Genomic DNA, 21,420 nt, shown 5'->3' on the forward strand with positions numbered 1-21,420 from the left:
GAAATTCTTTTGGGTTCGTAGAGTGTCGGTCGCATTGAGCAACTCTTGTTTATTAACCAGTGTAACATTGTGACATATTATCTAACATTTATATCGTAAGCAGAAGAAATTAAGAGCAGCAGGGAAGTTTAACAGACCTTTGCGTTCCACCAAAATAAAGCTTCCTACGAGAACTTTCTCCGTAGAAGCCTCAGAATTCAAAAATAAAGCCTTCTACGGAGATCAATTTTCATGCATTTCAGACCGGGTGCATCGGTTGGTCGCGCCGGTGTGTTAGTAAATATAGCGTTAAGGACAGGAAAAATAAATTATTGGGAATAAGTTTTTGCAACGCGGGGCTACTTTTTCATGAATAAATTTGATCGAGACCAATTCGATACCGACTGCGTGGATCATGAAGATTTATCGTAATAAACCCATGCGGCGTTGCCTGAGCGCGGCTGAACAAATTTTTAAACTTATTTATATCCATGTCGCCGTTACACCAGGTCTGATGAATATTTCTCAGCGTGTGCGTGTCTACGCCATTGAACACCGATAAAATATTACAATTGTCCCTAATCACCTTTGGAATCTGCGTATATCTCTGTGTTACGTAAATAACATGGGTGTTCTTGTGTCTGCCACGCGAGAATATCCTAGCCGGGTTGGTCTGCTTGTCCAGCATAACATCGTCGAATACAACAAGATTATTAACATCGCCGTCCAAATTTTCCACAGATGGAGCTTCATTGATGTCTGTGATGAATTCGATTGTGCCTTGGTCGGTATTGTCGCTAAATTCCCTTAACACTTGATAACATCGTTGATCGTCAACGGATGGTGCAACCAAATACAATTTGTCCCATTTTAGCCATCGCATGATCAAATTCAATAACAATTGCGTCTTACCAGATCCAGATGGACCAATGATTATCATTCTAATCGAATTTGGTAATACCGCATGATGTTTCACCTGCTCTCGTCGTTTCGTGGCTGAAAAATCAATTACATTCATGTTACTAGAATACATGGATCTATATTGTATTAAGTGTCGCACGCACACAGCTACGATAAATCCAACCGAAATCGTTACACGTAACAACAGGAACGCAATTGCAGGAGAATGCGAAGTTTGCAAGACACGCAAGTTTAGATTTGTAAAAAAAAAACTAGAACCGGAGGAGACATTGCCGCCTCCATGAAAAATCTACCTGGGCTGCCCTGGGCGAAATATCCCGGAGAGAAGCATCTGCCAGGATACAATTACTGCGGACCCGGAACGAGGCTCGATATCAGACTCGACGATAATAACCAACCATTTCAGGGTGAAGATCCAGTAAACGCCATCGATAACGCTTGTTATGATCACGACCTCGCATATCGCAGCGGAGATTTACAACAAAGACATCTCGCTGATATCAAGCTAATTCACGCATTAGACGCGATTCCTAATAAAAGTTTCAAAGAAAAATTGGCATCCTGGTTGATAAAAGGCGCGATGAAAGGTAAATTAGTATTCGGTGCTGCTAAATAATATGGAGCAAATATATTATTCTCCGCGAGGATTCTGGCGAGGAAAATCAGCGATTGCCAAACTCGCTAAAGCCGCTAAAGTAAAACAATCCGTCGCTGAATCGTGGTTATCAAAACAGGCAATTTGGCAAATATATCTTCCTCCGCCTAAAAAAATACCGTACGCGAGTTTCACCGTCAGTGTCCCCAACGAGGTCCATCAAGCGGATCTTATGTTTCTTCCTCACGATACCGTCGACGGAGTCACATATAAATACGTTTTGACCATCGTTGATATCGCTAGCAGGTATAAAGAAGCAGAGCCATTATCGAATAAAACAGCAACGGAGATCGCTAAGGCGTTTAGCGAAATTTATTCCCGATCCCCGTTAACATGGCCGAATCTTCTCCAGGTTGATCCAGGTCGAGAATTTCTTGGCGTGGTTACTTCATTGATGAAAAAAAATAATGTGAAAATCCGACGCGGTATCGTAGGTGTTCATCACAATCAAGCTATCGTCGAAAGATTCAATAAAACGCTTGCAGAACGATTATTCGGATACCAATACGCGCGTGAATTTATTCAGAATAATCGATCTCACGATTGGGTATCAAGATTGCCTCATGTAATCAACGCGCTGAATAATGAGATGACTCGAACAATAGCAATGAAACCCGCAATTGCAATTACAAAATCGAATATACCCCTAAAGCGAGATTCCACAATTCAGCCTGTACTAGGTAGTGTCACAGTCAGATATTTGTATAAAGAAGGTGAGGCCGAAGGAGGCAGAAAAAGAGCAACCGACCCAACCTGGAGCGTTACAACACACAAAATATCCGCCGTAACAAGATCGTCAGGAAGACCAGCGATTTATATCCTAGATTCGTTAGCGCCTCAACGCGGATTTACCAAAGAAGAATTACAAATAGTACCAGAAGATACTCAACTACCGCCAGTGTCACTAAGATAATTTACTCGAATTCGTCCTAGCTGAGATAATTTTCTTACTCTCGACACGGCCAAATACACTAGATTTGACCAAGATATTCTATCATCGACGATCCAAACTTGTCCATCTACGGTTAATCCTTGTGACGAGTGTATCGTTGTTGCGTAGCCTAATTTCCACGGTGATTTTTCTGCATTTATCGCGTCATTAACGAGACTAATATCAACAAAGATAATATCATTTAGGACCAAAATCTTTTCCTTTCCACATGGCAAAGTAATATTAATATTTTGTCGTCGAGTATTAGCGGGCCTGTAGCATAATGGTACCTGCAGTGTTGGAAATTTCTCGCAATGCAGCTTGAATAACATTTCCTGGATAATATCACGAATAATTTTCCTACTAGCGACGATCAAATGATCGGGACGCCACAAATTTAGAAAATCGCTCATCGGAGTCTCGTCGATTATTTTTCTCATAACGTCACACTGAATCTTATTCGGTTGTAGTCGAATCAATTTTTTAAGCTCGGTCAACAAAATATCCGTCGATCTATAATCAGCGTCGATTTCCTCGTAATAATCAACGAAGTTTCTGAGCCATTGGTGAGGCGATTCACCATCAATCGGATTAGGTTGGCCATGATCGCCGCACATTATTACGGCGGTATTTTTCCCTTCCAGCCAAGCTAATATCGATTTTAATATATCTAAATTTACCGTACAAATCTCATCGAAGATTATAATCTTGTTGATATATTTGTCTCCCATACGCACCGAGTCCCATGATCCACCGCTGTATTTGAAATAACTGTGATACGTGCACGAATTAACGCCACGTTGCTTTATTTCTCGCGCTAATCTGTGTGTCGGAGTTAATACAATCATATCGGAGTTCGCAAATAAATTTATCACTCGCGTTGTTTTACCGCTACCACCAGGCCCATTTAGGTAAACGAATTTGCTGCGTGAAATTGGGTCAAATGCAGATGCGGCTGTCGAAGATTCCAGAATCGAAGATTCTCCAAATTTACCTTGGTGAAATTCATCGCGATCTTCAACATCAGCGTCTTCGCAATAATCTAGAATATCCTCGTTTTTTATCCTCCAAGTTCCCCATGAGCTACCATCGGTGATTAAATTTTCCAACTTGTCCTGATATTTTTTATCGATATAAAACGAATCCGTCGCGACCCTTACTGCGATATCAGAAAATTTATTTATCATCGAGAGTAAATTTATACTTACATAGGCGAGCATCGACGACCGCAAATGCGTATATTGCGCTGATTCTCCGTCAAGGTAGCTAATCACGGTACCTAATTTTGCTCCATCAATGATAATATTCTCTCTGTTACAAAATATTCCTCGTGATACCGTATCGGCGATTATAAAATCCATCTCGGCGTCATTGATAAATAATCTAGCGTGTCGATGTTTGTGATCAACGGATCCACCTTGAGTATATTTACCGATTATTTTTCTTCCTATATCTTTCGCGTTGTCACAGTCTGTCGGCAACCACACCTCGATCTGTTTTTTGTAAGATATAATCGCCTCACTCACCGTCAACGACACTAACATCGACGAATCTAGCATATATCTCAATAACACCGTAGGAACCCAACGGCGTTGAGATGAATGCCTTCCGAACCAAATATAACAAATTTTATGTAAATTTTCAGCAAACTCAAACGACGTTACACAAGCGAATCCGGTCATGACAAAATCAGGCAACGGTCCGTTAATCGCTACTCTTTTCATTTCGCTGGTAGGATGGCCAAATTTAGCAAAATAATCTGCACAATCGCCATATCCGAGGAAACTTCCAGGATAACACGCGCTCATGTCAACAGAGATCATATCTTCGAAATCGTACTTGGTATTCCACAATCCACCATGGCCGTATTCGATACAACTAAGTTGAACATCAGCGAGGAATTCGTTCCTTGTAGGCTTCCACGAGTTTTTCTCTCTGGCGGCGTGAGCGGCCACAGACGGAATTGTAAAGCAATTTGTCAGTAACTGATCGGGATTCGACGAATATTTTACCGCAAGTTTTCTCATCGACTCGTGTAATATTTCATCCCTGTAAATATCGCCACATGGCAAAATAAATTGATCGTATTTTTCTTCACTCGAGAATAACCATATCGATATTGGATCAGATGCGCTTAATTTTTTGATAAATCTAAACATGGCATCGGAATTATTATTCTCAACATCTGCCGTGGAAAATTCCGCAGATTTATTATCTGTGGGATAAAATTTAACAATACGATCCCGCGGAAATATCATTACCGACTGCGACCACGCATGTGAATTATGATCGACAATCTCGATTGGTGCTCCTCGGGATCTATACGGCGACGAATATAATATTTCTCCCGATAACGTTTTCACCGTGATCGGAAATTTAAGTTTTTTACTCAACGCAGCTACATCGTCCACCGATGCACCATCAGCGACGGTCTTCGCCCACGCGTTAATTTTATCCAACCTCAACTGGGTCAAACCAGATCCACGTCGAGCGTTTTTCATATGTTCGATAACACGCTTAGCCACGCAATTTATCATCGGCGATTCTTTCATCGCAGGTAGATTTTTCACATCCGGATTATTATTTAGCCGATAAATTCCATAAACAACTGCACTAGATGGATATGCCCTAGCATAATAAGGGCCATCGATTCCCAGTAATAATCCAGGCTTAGAATTTTTATCGAGAATAACATTTTTCTTACCGCCACGCACTGGATCTCGTTTATCGCGAATAATCCAAGTATCGTCGGGCATTTGTGCGATAAATTTTATTCCAAAGATAAATCGCTCTTCTTTGTGTTCGGTTTTTATGTACTCGATTATTTTCTTAGCTCGCTCCAGGTTCATCGTGGCATCGATGGAATTTGTTTTCCATGTCGACCAAGTGTGAACGGCTCCGTCATCGAAAAATTCTTTCTTCGCCAGATCAGCCTCAGGTATAATATATTCTGCCTCATCAAGATCAAATACATCCATGATTATATTTTAGACAAATGTTTAAATTATAATGAATCAATGCAAGTGGATATTAATCGGCTCAACAAAATTCTGTGACAAATCCTGCAGAGGCGATTATTGCGGCGCTCATATACATGCGATTCGACGTGGCAGTAAAGGACCACAGCGATGTTTAGTTTGTCAAGTTGGCACGCGAGGAAAAACTCGGTTGTGTTTGGCCTGCGGAGGAAAGAATTATCGGGAATTGCGGAGATATTATGAAAAAAGATCCTCGTCGGTGATAACATGTGAAGAAGATTATATTAATCGATTCAAGGCAAATAACGATTTAGACATATAATTATTATATAATGAACTTGAAATCAGTGATTCCAGAAACAACAATGACATGCGAGTTTAAATCTCATCCAACGATCGAAGGATACGAGGCGTCATCGGATGGTGTTGTCAGACATATCAAAACGAAGAAACATGTTGGTAGAGTTGGCAATTCGGGTTATTTGATATGTACCTTCAGCGGGGGTAGAAAAGGAAGATACACAAATTATACCCTTCATAGATTTGTGTTCGAGTGTTTTCACGGACCCATCAAGAATAATTTGGTAATCGACCATATTGACGGAAATAAACTTAACAACAAACTGTCCAATCTTCGCGCGGTAACTCAGAGTGAAAATTGCATATCCGGCAATACCGGCCGCGAATATCGACCAGCTAAGGCGGTTAAATCAATAAATAAAGAAACAAATGAAGAAATCATATTCACATCGATGAATGCCGCTGCAAGGTACTTTGGTATTCACATGGTCTCGGTGCGACGTGCAACAGAAAAAATAATCAACGCGACATTTTCCTATCGATTTGGTGAATGGATCGAGTTTTCTTATAATCCGATAATTTCAGACTAAAAATAAGGAATCGGAGATTCTTCAGGATTTTCTAAAAATTAATTAAATATTACAAATTTGTATAATGAACGAGAAGAATATAAATAACATCATCGAGGCCATCGAGGATTTAAAAAATAAAAATGTAAATTTATCCTCAGATTTGGACACAGGTAAAATCCGGTCCGAATTTGAGACGATCGTCCAAGGAAAACTCGAATACAGATACACGCTACCGTCAGAATACAAATTTATAAAGAAAATCCAGATTGCGATGTACCAATCTCTTGCGACTGTCAGCGATGATCAAATCGAGGATTTTGTTAAATTATCGACGCTGGTAGAAAAAGTTAGGTCGAGTTTGTCTGACGAATATGAGTCAAGAAAAATTACCAGCTCGCGCGTCAGGCAGCTAAAAAAGCTGGTCGATGAAAGTAAAATTAGCGTCAAAGATTCTTAAGATTCTTAAAAATCTTTGATTTTCATTCTTGCCACAAAAAAAAAAACAAAATTTCAAGAATCTTAAGAATCTTCGATTCTAATTCTAATTTTTATTATTTTTTTTTTATTCATTTTACTGAAATTGTACAATTTTCTTGTTTCTGACTACCATTTACCCCAACAAATTTACGAAATTATATAAATTGCACAATTTGACGGGTATTTACCCCAGCATATTCACGAAATTATGTAAATTGCTCAATTTGACGGGTATTTACCCCATCAAAAACATAAAATTACACAAATTTCTTAATTTCCCTGATTTTTATTATTTTTTTTATTTATTTACTGAATTAATTTATTTACTGAAATTGTGCAATTTTCTTAATTTTGACGGGTATTTACCCCATCAAAAACATAAAATTACATAAATTACTCAATTTGACGGGTATTTACCCCAACAGATTTACTAAATTATATAAATTATTCAATTTGACGGGTATTTACCCCATCAAAATTAAGAAATTTACTAATTTTGAAAAATTTCCTGGTTTTTATTTATTTTTCTCTGGCGGGCAGATTTAAGAATCTTAAGAATCTTCGATTATTTCACGATCTCACCAGCAAGTTGATACTCAGTGTTTCCTCGCGTATATCAAGTAAATTTCCATTCTGATCCGTCAGTTTGAAATTTATCTTCGATAATAATCGATTGTGACATCGCAGATAAAACGGATTTACTGGCTCTTTTATTATCAAAAAACCCGGAGAGGCGCTAGGTGAAAACGAATATAAGATAAATCCCTGCTGTGCCTGCTCTGACACAGACGAATCCACGTTGTAGCTACCTTCGACGACATCCGCGTGAAGATAAATCGCGATAACTTCCGTTATGTTAACGATACCTGGCGAGATATGCCGCCCTTGCCCAGCAGGATCATTATTATGTTTGAGAATCGATTCTGATTGTATTTTTTTAGTCCACGCGGCATGTAATTTCGGAAATAAATCATCGATGGTATCAGTGACGGATTTTCTCATTTTATCAACATCATAATCGGGAAATTTGAAATTTGGTAGCGTTTCCTCGGTTAATCCAAATACTCTCATGAATTTTTGTTTTTCTCCTGAATTTCTGATCAACGTGAAGCTGCTAATAGGAAGAACATAATCGGCAATTGATATATCGTCGATTATCGCCCGAATGAACATGCCATGATAATATTCAACATCATTCGCGAGTTGATTTAAAATCTTCACGCGTTCGATAATTTCGCTACATGAACCTGATTTATTTAAGATGCATTCATGAAAGGATTCCCGCAATAAATTTAATTGTAATTTATGTTCTTGAATAAATTCGTCGAGGGTTCTTCTTATCAAGATACCGTCTACGGGGGTTATTATCCTGTTAATATTGGTAGCGTCGAAGATTTTCACACCGGGGGGAATTTTAGGAAGAGGCAACCACGAGAGAATTCTTTCGTCCCTAAAAGTAAAAGCGAACATTACCAGGTTAAATTTGTGGTTGTTCATGAGATTAATGGCGCTGTGGATTATAGGCTTGTGTCTAAAATCTCCGTACCATCCTTCGTCGGTGGTAAAATCTGATTTTTTTGGCTCCGGTAGTTCTGGAGGAGCTTCTTCGTGCCAACCTGGAATAATAAAATCAGATTTTTCTGGTTTTGCCAGAGGTGCGATTTCGGGCCAACCTAGAACTGTCCTAATCGATGACTGGTAAATATCGACGACATATGGCGATTTTACTTCGATTATCGATGACAACGTTGGTTCGTGTGCTAATATTTTTATTCCTGGTTCAGCATCGCCGGTTATATTTGATATCCTATAGGTTATTTCCTTGTCGATTTGCTCAATTTCGTAACTGCCTGTTGGTATGCCAACGACGATCCAATCAGGAGTTCCATCGGGGCGGTTTTTATTGGCAAAAACAAGCGAATTATTCGATGATAATCTACCAAATGATTTCGACCTAACATTGGGCCAGCTGTTATAGACGCGTAACTGTGACAGCGCAATTTCCTTGACGCTAATTGGTATTGGAAAATCGATACTAAATTCTGGCCTGGTTGAGCTTGCCGATATCAGCGTTGTTATCGGCGGTGTCGTGTTTGTCACGATTTGAGTTAGTTCCGACATTATTGATATTCATTTGTTCAATCTCAGAGTAGATATTTACCATCACAGAAAATTCTAGATCGGATATAACGCCGTCGTTGAGACTCTCAGAAAGCAGCGATGATAATTTCGAATACGCCTCGTTGACCTGGGATAGTTTACTCGTGTACAAGGACAATTTTTCATTCGTGCATGATGATATTTTTTTTGCGATAATATTAAGAACACCAGCGATTGTTGTTGTCGACGAGATTATTATCGTTGCTGCGATCGGCGCGATTGTTGTCACCGCGGATAAGATTATACCTGCGCCGGCGATTATTGCGCTTACCGCGTACACGGCGACATCGATGGCAACTAATCTACGCTGATATTTTTTTATTTTTGTTTGATATTCGTCGAGGAGCTTTTTTAACGAATCCTGCCATGAACGCGCCTGATTGTATCGGTAATCCGATGCGGTCATTTATTAGTACCTATGTGAACAATTGTAGTTTATTCGAGTTCACCAACTTCATACCATACCGATAAATATTCGAAAATTACAAAATAATGCACTGATCCTGTGGTGGTTCTCTCTGGTGGTTCTAGAACGAATACTGTGTTGCTATCTTCACTTAGCGAAATAATAAAATATCCAGGGTAAAATTCATGGATTTTTCTATCTTGTCTTAGTTGTACTTTAAATTTTAACCCAGCGATAAAATATATTCGATATATGCCAGTAATTGGCGCGGTGAAGCTAAATGTGTCATTCTCGGGTGTCCATATACTATTCAGTGTTTTTACCACAAATGGTACATGGCAGGGGAGATTTTTTGTTACCACCTCATCCGGCACATAAAAACGCGCTAATTTTGGAAGATTCAATGGCGATATTTTTGTGTTAATATCGCTAATTTTTGTAGTTGCGTCGAGAAGTTTCGCATTTAAGTCTCGAATTTCTCCGTCGTACAACGATACATCGACCTTTTGAAGCGCCAATCCATGCACTATGTTAAGATCCCTGTCAATGTTGTCAATATTCTCGTTGATTCTTTTTATTTCCTTGTTGATATCGTCGTGCGATGCTTGATCGCTTTTCTGACTCATTACAGTATTTATTTTGGTAATATCGGCGAGAATTTTAGTAATATCCTCGTTGATTTTTCTCACTTTATCGCTAAGATCGTCATGCGATGCTTGATCGGTTTTTTTCTTTGCTAGTTCGTTTGCGGCGGAGGAAGTATCGCTGGATGTTTTTATATCATCCTCAAATTTTTTGCTAAATTTAGCTAAGGCATCGTCGAGTTTTTTAAGGTCGTGATTTAGCCTGTTAAGTCTTTTTGTCATTCTGTCCTGAAGATCGTCGTGTAATGTTTTATCGGCCTTTAGAAGCAACGTTGCTGATAGCTCGTTGTCCTTTTTTTCCACATCCGCGATATTAGCCTTCAGGGGTAACTTCGCTATAATATCGGCGATATCAGCGATGGATTTTGATACCGAATCTGACAGGCTAGTAAATTGATTAATGCGATCGTTATATTCGTCTCGCTTGATTATATCAGTTATTTTGACGTTGCTTGTTTGTAATCTTCCTTCGCGGCTCTGAAAAATAGCAACTTCGCCAGGATCCACTTCTGACAGCGATAGAAGATTATTAATATCATCCCTTGTGGCGAATTTTGATAGATCGACGTCAGTCACTTCTGCTTCCTTCTTCCTGTAGATAAATCTACCGTAAATATCAACCATGATATTTATCTATGGCATATTCAAATACGATTCTATGATACGGACCGGATGATTTTGAAATTGCGTCGAGGACATCAATTGATTCTGGGCCGCATATCGGTGGATCCATTAACGTCTGCGTCGGAAGTGTCGAATACCAAATTGGAATATTTAACTTTGACACGTAATTGATAAATTCGTTTGGTGGCGCTAGTCCGTACGAGTCAAAGTAAACAACTTCGCGAGGATTAATCGCCTAGGCGACCCAGTGTGTGCCAGGGCCGGTATTTGAATCGAGATTTATTATTCCTGTCTCGGTGGGGTTTGGTTTTTCTGGTAGTTGATCCCGCATAAATACGCCTCTGAAAAATTTTATTTTTTTATTCTTTGCTTCGTTGAATAAATCTAAATTTGAATAGGCCGTGCTAATCTTAGGCCGGATCCGTACGGGGGTCGTCTTAGATAAAGGCCGCTTCCTTTTTTTTTACCATATCGCCTTCCCATTACTTTGTGTACTAGTTTGTCGCCTACAGCTCCGGCCGCACCTAATCCTATCGCTTTTGCAATTGCCGGAAGAGCCCCGGATAATAATCCAGGAATAGCAGCTAGGAAAGGGAAAATTCCGCCCGTTTTGACCATGTCTCTGATGGCACCTATACTAAGATTCACATGAACGCCGGAATTCGCTGATTTGGCTTTGGTGAAACGTTCACGTTGACCCCTAGTTAGCGACAGTTTGTTAGGACCGCCCTGAATTTGATCATTTTTCAGGGTTAATTTCACACCGCATCGCTTTGCTGTTGCTGTTTGGAGTTTTTTCATCTGACCCGGGGTCAGAGTTACGCTGACGTGTTCGTATGGCATATTAATAATCGTTTAATCTAAATTTAGAAAATCTAGATTTTTGTCACATTTTCTCGACAGGAGCGTCGATGATTCTCATTCTGCCACTAATTCCTTCCAAGATCATTGTTCTATCGCTGAGAATAACCGCGATCGCTTTGTGATTAAGTCCACCTGTGTTAATTCTGGCTTTGAAATGGATATCAACGACAGATTGCTTTACCAAATCGAGATGTTCCAGGGAAAAGTAATAGATAGGATAAAATTTATTAAAATCTAGCTGTGATATTTGCAATCCGGTATCGATATTTTGATCACGACCCATGAAACTTAACAAGCGATGATACGCGCGGGCCGTAGAATAGTTGGCAAAATCAATCGATATTTCCTCCGATGGTTCTTGTTGCCCGTTTATTCTCAACGATACGTTTGTTGCTCCAATGTGATCAAATATCATGTGACTGTATAATTGATGATATCTACTAGTACGCAAAAAAGCGATAAAGATATGCCTAGGCGCAGAGGTACCTTGCTGCGATGCAATACGCCAAGTAAAATCACCGTTAATATTGGTGTTTATGGAATCTGTTGTTGTTGTCAGCCATGACATGATAGATTTACCACCTTGGTTCATGAATGATAATAATTTTTCTTCCTCGATTATTGATGGAGTTATCGCTGGCATCCACAAAGTAAATTTAAGTAATCTTACTATACCGTTATTATTCGCGGCATCATTGGGACCTATCACGCCAGTAGCGTAATCGACAGCACCTTCTCGCCAGATAGCATCGTTGCTATTTTCCTTTCTGACAAACGTAACGGTGTGTTTTGCTCCGTAGATAATTTTCCTGAAATGTCTGCAAAATCCGAATATATGGGATAACGGGATAGCACAAGAGAATCTTCTGTTACCTGGTGCTAGCATAGACATTCGCGTGGTAAATCCGAGATTATAATCAGGATAAGAGTTAATGATCATATCTTCTATAGCAGCGGGAGCAGCGGCGCGATCGTTGGGTTGTCTGACAAGGAACGGCCTATTTTCGGGACGATTAGTATTATCCTTGGCAAACATCATACTAGGGCCAGCTGATCTAGTAAAATCATCCGAGTATCTAGCTAGGCCTATTATCGTCGTTGCCAAATCAACATCATTGGTAATTGACTCAATTTCTCTTCCATCAATCATATAAGTGGCGCTCTTGAATAATGCCATAATACCGTTGTTAACAAATCCGACTCTAAAATCTGCTCCATAATTGGTACCATCCGTTTTAACAACTTCCCCAACAACTTCGATATACGCCTCAGATGGGAGAAAATATCTTGTTGTATCGTGAACCTGAATTTCCAAGCGATTTCCAGTATTTGGTTCAACTGCGTCGTACGAGAAATACTGGAAATCTCGCACGGATGTGTCTCTACCTACAGGCTCGTCCATGTCGAACACTTCGTTTGACACTTGTGCGAACATTTATTAATAAGAATTTCATCTAAAACGAAGACCGCTGCCCGATATGAAACTTGTGTTCGCGACTTCATTTGCAAGATTTGTGTTAGCAACTTCCTGTGCTAGTTCATTTATTTTTTTATTTGCCGCGTCGTTTATAGCTTTACTAACCTCGGGGGGCATTTCGCTGGTGCTAGGTAATTTGACGGGCAGCTTTTTTTTACGCGTTAAATTTGATATTTTACCTTTGACAAAATCGAAGCCTTTGCTGGCCAAATTACCAATACCAGAAATGACAGTCTCGCCTATCTTTCCTATTGCCTTTGATGCAATTTGTTTGGCTGCGGGTCCGATTTTAGGGACTACTCGCGTAACGAAACTTTTAACGATGTCGCCGAGTCCATTGCCGTGAATATATTTGTATACAGGCAATCGAGAGTTAACTATGCGGACCTGTCTAGGTCTGCGCTGATGTTTGTGAACAATCATGTTATTTCAATTGCGTTGTTTTAATCGATGAGTTCGTCAACGAGTTCCTTGTAAATGTAAGAATCAATAACACCGCCGCGAAATAATCGCCGACAAATATCTGAGGCCTCGTTGATTATTTCACGAGAGTTATTTCCGGCTCGTTTTCCTCCGATTAATATTTCGAGGCGAGATACGTCGTTGACAACGCTGTCAGGGCAAATGGTATATCCGCTTCCTGTTTTTGGTACCGGCGTTGATGGCTCACTAAACCACGCCGACACTACATCTTCATCTTCTTGTTCTTCTTTTTGTTTTATTCTTTCTTCTTCTTCTTTTTCTTTCTCTCTTCGTTTTACTTTTTCTAAATATTCTATATATTTAGAATCTGTTTCGTGAGGGTGAGGCTTTGCTGCAAAATACACCCAATCGATCCATTTTAATTTGTCGATATCTTTTTCGTGAAGTCTTTTTATTAAATATTCGTTCCTTTTATCATAATTTGCGGCAATATCGACTAATTTATCCTCGTCTTTGAGTTTTTCAAGAGCATCTTTGGTAAAATAACTACTAATATGAAATTTAGGTTTTTCAACTTTGGATGTCGTTTCCGGTAATTTTTCTTTTACTTTAGGGGAAAATCCTGAAGATGTATCTATCTTTATTTTTCTCCTCTTAGGATCCTTTCTGTTACGCGCAGATATCCGAAATTGAATATACCTCGCCTCATTGGTGTCTATCCTGGGTAATCTAAATTTAGCCCGATATATCGTTTTATACCATTTATCTCGCCCATTAATTTTTTTTAGTCCCTCCTTCGTTAAATATTTTATTCCTCTATCGGTGAAAGAATCTTCCGCAAATTCACCAATTTCATTGATATCATCCTTTTTATCAAGTTCAATTCCTAACGCGGCCCAGCCTCCAGGGGTAAAATATTCCATTATTTTACCGATAGGATCTTTCTCCTCCTCTTCTTCTTCTTCCTCCTCTTTTTCCAATAATTCTTCTTCTTTTTGTAATAATTGTTCTTGCAACTCTCGTTCTTGTGCTTGTGCTTGCTGCAATTGTTCTTGCCGCGCTTGTGCTTGTGCTTGGCGAATTTGATCCAGTCTATCTGGCACTGCTCGAGTATGTTCCTCAATGTCTTTCACCATGGGAACAATTCCGCGTTTCCTGAGTTCCTTATCATCTTTTTTGTCACCATATGCGACTCGCTCGACTGTTTCGGTAACTGGACTTAACAATCTCGACGATAAATCGGTAAGATGATACTTCGCGTCTTCGTAATCGCGAACATTTTTCTTGAACAATTTTTTTACTGGAATAAGTTTCTTTAGTGCCGCTAATTGTTCTCGCGCTAATCTAGCAGAATGAGGCTCTCCAACTATGCTAGTTTTCGAACTCATATTATTTTCAAGTATATTATTTTAATGCGACGTAAAATTGGCCAAAGCAGCCCCACGTTGCAACAAAAACAAAAATTATTCCCCTCATTTATTTTTCCTGTCTCGGATGCTATATTTACTAACACACCGGCGCGACCACCCGATGCACCCGGTCTGAAATGCATGAAAATTAGCTTCCGTAGAAGGCTTTATTTTTTAATTCTGAGGCTTCTACGGAGAAAGTTCGCGTAGGAAGGTTTATTTTGGTGGAACGCAAAGGTCTGTTAAACTTCCCTGCTGCTAATTAAGACATCTTGAAGTAAATCTTACGAATTTCGCATGCGTTCGGCTGTATTTGAAGCAGTCATGGTTCAGATTGAAGCACAGCACATATGTCAGTAAATACGTTCACTATTAATGCAATACGCTTACAGTTGAAATACATATACTAAAAATGCACTACACTTATAATTTAAATACATGTACTATTAATGTAATACGCGTACAGCTGAAGTAAATGTAATATTAATGCATTACTCTTATACTTTAAATACATGTACTATTAATACACTACGCTTACAGTTGAAACAGATTTACTAGCGTCCGCCTCGGATGCGGGAGGTCGTGGATTATATATATCCTCGGCCGAGTCATACCAAAGACTTATAACAATGGTACTAACAGCGGCCTCGCTTGGCGCTCAGCATTAAGAGGTTAGTGTTAGGACTGGCCGGCCTGGTGTCAGGATAATGTGACTGGGTGGGACATCACGCTACATGTCTACGGCATGATGTCCCAGTGCTAGACGTCACTATAAACTGCCACACTGCAGACATCATAGCGATATGACTGAAAAATTGTTAAAGCTACGTTAAAAATCCAAATCACACACACACACACACACACACACACACACATTTACTATTAATGCATCAAATATACAGTAGAAATACGTGTAGTCTTCATGCACTACGCTTACAGTTGAAATACATGAGCTATTAATGCATTACGATTACAGTTGATATAAACGTGCTATTAATGCACTACGCTGACAGTTGAATTAGATGTGCTTTTTCTGCATTAGGCGTATAGTTGAAATGCATGTACTATTAATGCATTTTACTTACAGTTTAAATACATGTGCTATTAATGCATTACGATTACAGTTGAAATGCATTACCATTAATGGACTAAGCTTACAGTTGAAAAACGTGATATTAATGCACTACACTTACAGTTGAAATACATATGCTATTAATGCACTACACTTACAGTTGAAATACATGTGCTATTAATGCATTCCGCTTACAGTTGAAATACATGTGCTATTAATTTATTACGTCAGGGGTCTGCAGCGAACAGAGCAACAAGCAACACAAGAAATGGAGCTAGCGACGGAAACAGTTATTCCCTCCCAAGCGTTAAGCGCAATTAAAGGCTTAAGCCTGAACATTGCCTCCGGCTGGAGCATAAGAGCGCAACAAAAGCGAACCACGCTCTTATTAATATGGGAAAACAAAGAAGAAGAAAGAAACAGGCCAAGAACTCGACGTGGAGGAAATAATATGCAGCGTCAGCGGGAGCAGATTATGCAGACCCAGACAGTTAGCAGCCCCACTACAGCGAGACATCAAGAAAAAATAAGCAGCCAACAGCAGTCAACTCCTAACAAAGAAACCACCCCAGCGAGAGTGGAGTAAGAACAAAGAGCCCAGGAAATTGATCTAGCTGTACTGCAACAACAAATAACACCTAAGGACCAAGAACATTTGATCACTTATCAACATCTAACTGAATTACTCGAAAAAGCAAAAGAGGAAATCACTTTGCCGGTATTCAGACAATTTGAGGCAGCCTTCACAGGAGACGACCCCGCATCAAACAATTCTTCCACGCTTGCTGCGGACTTAGAGGTATCTTCCTCTAGCGAAGATGAGACAACGGCAGCCCCCCTACTCAAACAACAAGGGCAACAAAGGAAACTGAGGCTAAAACAACAAGCACCACAAAGGAAACTGAGACCAGACCAACAAAAGAAACTGGGACGAGAGATAATATAACCACTGACTGCAGGAATATGGGATTGAGCCCAGCATTAGACGATTTAAAAAAGGCGGGACACTACATAAATGCAGTCTCGTACGTCAACTGGCGCTCCCTACGTACAAAGCAACCAATGACCCACCAATGGCACTACGGTCACCGAATCCTGAGCCAATTCTACCCCAAAGCTTACACGGATTTCTCTCTTCACCAGCTCTCTACAGCGGCTCAACACATTGCCTCAGTCCACGGCTATGCCTTCCCGAAAATTCGCCAAGAAGAAAAAAGGACGGCGCAGCGATGCTGGGAGGCGGAAAACAGACGGGGGATGTTTTCCTAAAAACAGCCCTTCTTAGGGCTAAAAAGTTTGCCTCTTATTTAATAGGGAAACCTAAATTGGCGTGGTTTCCCTCTTTGAAATTACCAAAAAACCTACAAATTTGAACCATTGGACCACCGCTCAAAATTCACAACTATCTAAAAACCTACCAGTGACTAAACTTTTAAATGTCGCTTAGACATATTACATTAAATAAGGAATAATAGGGAGTTCGTTTATGTACACTTCTGTACTAGATTATATAGAACGTTTAGGGATAGGAAATTCAACAGACTAGCAGAATTTGAACTAAATTGCACAGGTGGCTTACACAATATTGGTATTTTTCTGTCCATTAGTATAACTGGACTCGATTTGAAATAAGTACGGGCTGGCGTTTCGGGAAGTATACAACATCCATGCCTGGCTTGCTGAGCACCTTTTCCTCCTTTACCAATCTCGGATTTCGTACAAAAGTGGCAAGATGTGGAACGATTTCCACTTGCCACAAGCCCAGGTGTCCTAATGTGACGTCATAGCTGACTTATGGTAGCTGACGTTACATACTGCTTGGGTTGACACCTGGGGCAGCTAAAAGCAAACTGAATACACGAGTGTGGGCTTGCACTACTCCTAGTCATATCTAAGGCCTTACATTTAGTATCGTTTGGGCACGCCACTACTGTTTACGACCTAACGGCCCAATTAAATAGTACTCTATGAGTACATAAATGCCTGAGGGGTGTGGTACCATTCCTCCCCTCAGGAGTAATCAAAAATTGCACTTTGTGCAAACAAACCAGAGGTACATGTCTATTGCAGACGAACACCTCTATAACCCAACTCAACAACAACAAAGCACTTTTGAATGGGATCACTGTGTCTTTGTGTCTAAGTTCAGTGGGCAATTCATTCCACGTTGCCGTGCCCTGGTATGCTAAAGAACGCTGTCCATATGACTTTGTTTTCATAGTGGGAATAATAAGTATACGACTGTCAGAAGAGGTGCGTAAGTATCTTGCTGGTGTGTACACACGGGTGAGGTCGGATAGGTATGTTGGACTAGAGTCTGTCAGTCAAACGTAGCACAGAAAACAAATTTTGTGTTTGATTCTGGATCGAATGGATAGCCAGTGTAGGGTACAGAGCAGCAGGGAGGTGTGCTCTGATCGTGGTACTCTAAGTATGATCCGAGCAGCTGTGTTTTGAACTTTCTGAAGTTTCTGGAGTAGATATTGAGAGGAACCAGACAGAATTGAGTTACAATAGTCCAGTCTTGAAAGTACTAATGAACACACAAGTGCTTTAGTGGCATCAACTGAAAGATATTTGCGAACTGAGCTAATGCGTCTCAGCTCAAGATATGCAGCCTTGCATATGTTCATGACATGTTGGTGCAATGTGAGAGTACTGTCCAGAATAACACCTAGGTTTCGTACTGACTGTGTGAATTTAATGTTGGCGTTGCTGATATTTGTTGTTTGAGGTAAAGGATGTGAATGAGAAAGTCTTTGTGTTGTGATCAGAATGTCCTCGGTTTTATCATCATTCATCTGCAGCTTGTTACATGTCATCCATGATTTCACATCAGAAATGCAACTCTCTACACCTTGGATGGTAGCATCAACTTCAGTTGGGTGGCTAGATTTGTATATTTGGGTGTCATCAACGTACAATTGGTGATACACTGGATGATGATCTATGACACTTGAGAGCGGTTGAGTGTATAGAATGAAGAGAACAGGTATAAGAACAGATCCCTATGGAACACCACAACATCGATCAACTGGGCTGGAGTGTATTCCATTTGCAGACACAATTTGTGTCCTGTTGACCAAGCAGGACTTGAACCACAGTAAGGCTGTATCATGAATGCCAAATACATGAAGGAGACGGTGAAGTAATATATAATGGTCTATTGTGTCAAATGCTGCAGACAAATCAAGGAGGGTGAGGACTGTAAAATTATACTTATTTTTATTTTGGCATCAACTCGTGATACAAAACTAAATGTTAAATGCATTATTGAAACAACTGGAAGAAAGAGAAGGATTTGTTAGGAAACAACAAGAAGCTTAAACGTATTGTAACGAACCGAGGGCAGAATTTTGCAGAATCAAAGCATGTGGGCCGGACGGCTTACTAGGAGTTACATAACTATTTATCTCTAAATTGGCTTCAAAGGTACTTAATCCTTGTGCAAGCGGGGCTTCTGCCGAAGGGCATATTCGGGCCGGATACCCCGTAGCGTGCCAAGATGGTGTGAAGAAACCTGTACCTAGGCGGAAAGAACATCAAACGGTAGGCGTGTCGACTAATTAGGGATGAGAGAAGCTAGATCATCCGCTGGGAGGGGCTAATACTTAAGGCGGGAAAATGCTTCATTCTTAATCGTAAACACGCACAGATCCGTCAGTGAGCTGCTAATTCTCGGAGGAGAGAGACGTTTTGTATCGGAAAGCAGGAAGCTTATGTTGAGGAGGGAATTTTAGCTAAAAGCCGCTCCGAGACTTAACTCGTAAAAAGAAGGGAATTGAACTTGGTAAACAAGCTTATCAAAGGTAAGACAGTATATTGGCCGAGTCTTTGTGCTTGATTTGAGTCATCATCATCATCAGTCTCGTGACGTAGTGTGGTCGTTGAGGCACTGTGCTGCTGAACATCTGACCAGTTCCCTCCACTTGTCTCGATCATGTGCCAATACCTGTGTCTCCGCAAAACTTTTCCTGGTCCATTCTGTGATGTTGTCAGTCCACTTTTTTCTCTGTCTACCTCTCCTTCTGCCACCCTGGACGCTGCCCTGCAGGACTGTTGTGGATAGACTGTTGGCTCTAGTGACATGGCCATACCATTTCAGCTTTCTCTTTTTGACGGTGGTGAGGAGGTCCTCATATTGGCCCACTTTGCGCCTGATGGTGTTACGCACTTCTTCATTTGTGATGTGGTCCATGTAAGAGATGCCAAGGATGGTTCTGTAGCATCTCATTTCAAGTGACTGGATTCTTCGTTGTAATTCTGCTGTCAGGGTCCATGCCTCACATGAGTACAAAAAGACTGAGATGACTAGAGCTCGCAATAGTCTGATTTTAGTTTTCAGACAGATATTCTTGTCTCTCCAGATGGTCTTAGCTTTGACATAGCTGCCATTGTTTGTGCTGCTCTTGACAAAATTTCTGCTCTTGATCCCTCTTCAGTGATTATGGAACCAATATATTTGAACTGGCTCACTGTTTCCAATTCATGTCCTCTGACTTCAATCTTGGCTGAGATTTGTTTGCCACTATTTGTCATCAGTTTTGTCTTCTCAGCGCTTATCTCCATGTCAAATCTGGAAGATGTTTCATCCAGGTTCCTCACTAAGGTGGCTAGCTCGTCTTCACTGCCTGCCAGTCCATCAATGTCGTCTGCAAAGCAGAGGTTGGTGATGTTACGCCCTCCAATGCTGACTGTCCCACAGTGGTTTTCCAGGGCTTCGCTCATGATGCGCTCTAAGTAGATGTTGAAAAGCGTGGGTGACAGGAGACAGCCTTGACGCACTCCCACTGTTGTCTGGAACCAGTCCCCCACAGCACCTTGGGCAATTACTGCACTGGTAGCCTTGGCGTACAGCTGCTTGATGGTATTGATTAACTTTTGACCCATGTTCTACTTCTTCATTGTGGCCCACAATGCATCATGCCACACTCTGTCAAAGGCCTTTTTGAAATCGACGAACACGTGATAGATGTATTGTTGGTGTTGCGAGTACTTTTCGCACAGAACCCTGAGATTGAATATTTGTTCTGTTGTGCTTCTTCCACTCCGGAACCCAGCCTGTTCTTCAGCGATTATTTCTTCTGCTTGTGGTTTCAGTCTGTTCAAGATGATCTTCAGCATTACCTTACTAGCATGGCTGATCAGACTGATAGTTCTGTAATTTTGGCATAGCTGGAGATTGCCTTCTTTGGGAAGTGTTATAATCAGTGACTGGGTCCATTGTGTTGGCCATTCACCTGTCTGCCAGATCTTGTTGCAGATTTTTGTTAGTAGCTCTTTCACTGATTCTCCCCCATTCTTGATAAGTTCAGCTGGGATGTTGTCTACTCCAGCTGCCTTCCCATTCTTCAGTGCTCTTATTGCTGACTCCACCTCTTCTTTGAGAATGGGGAAGTCATCATCATTTGTGGAGTTTGGAACTTCAAGCACCTCTGGGTCTCCTGTGGACTGATGGTTGTAGAGTTCTTTGCAATACTCAATCCATCTTTCTGCAATGTCACTCGCTTCTGTGAGGCATTTTCCAT

General features: G+C 40.5%; 1 protein-coding gene across 2 annotated transcripts in view; it reads right to left on the minus strand.

Annotated features, from left to right (window-relative positions):
* Nucleotides 1-21,420, minus strand: part of LOC149808376 (solute carrier organic anion transporter family member 4A1-like) — a 62,669-nt gene that overhangs the window by 34,778 nt on the left and 6,471 nt on the right. The gene's annotated exons all lie outside the window — the stretch shown is intronic.

The sequence above is a fragment of the Sinohyriopsis cumingii genome, chromosome 1 (genome assembly GCF_028554795.1).
Source record: "Sinohyriopsis cumingii isolate HCF-2022 chromosome 1, ASM2855479v2, whole genome shotgun sequence".
Taxonomy (NCBI): Eukaryota; Metazoa; Mollusca; class Bivalvia; order Unionida; family Unionidae; genus Sinohyriopsis; species Sinohyriopsis cumingii.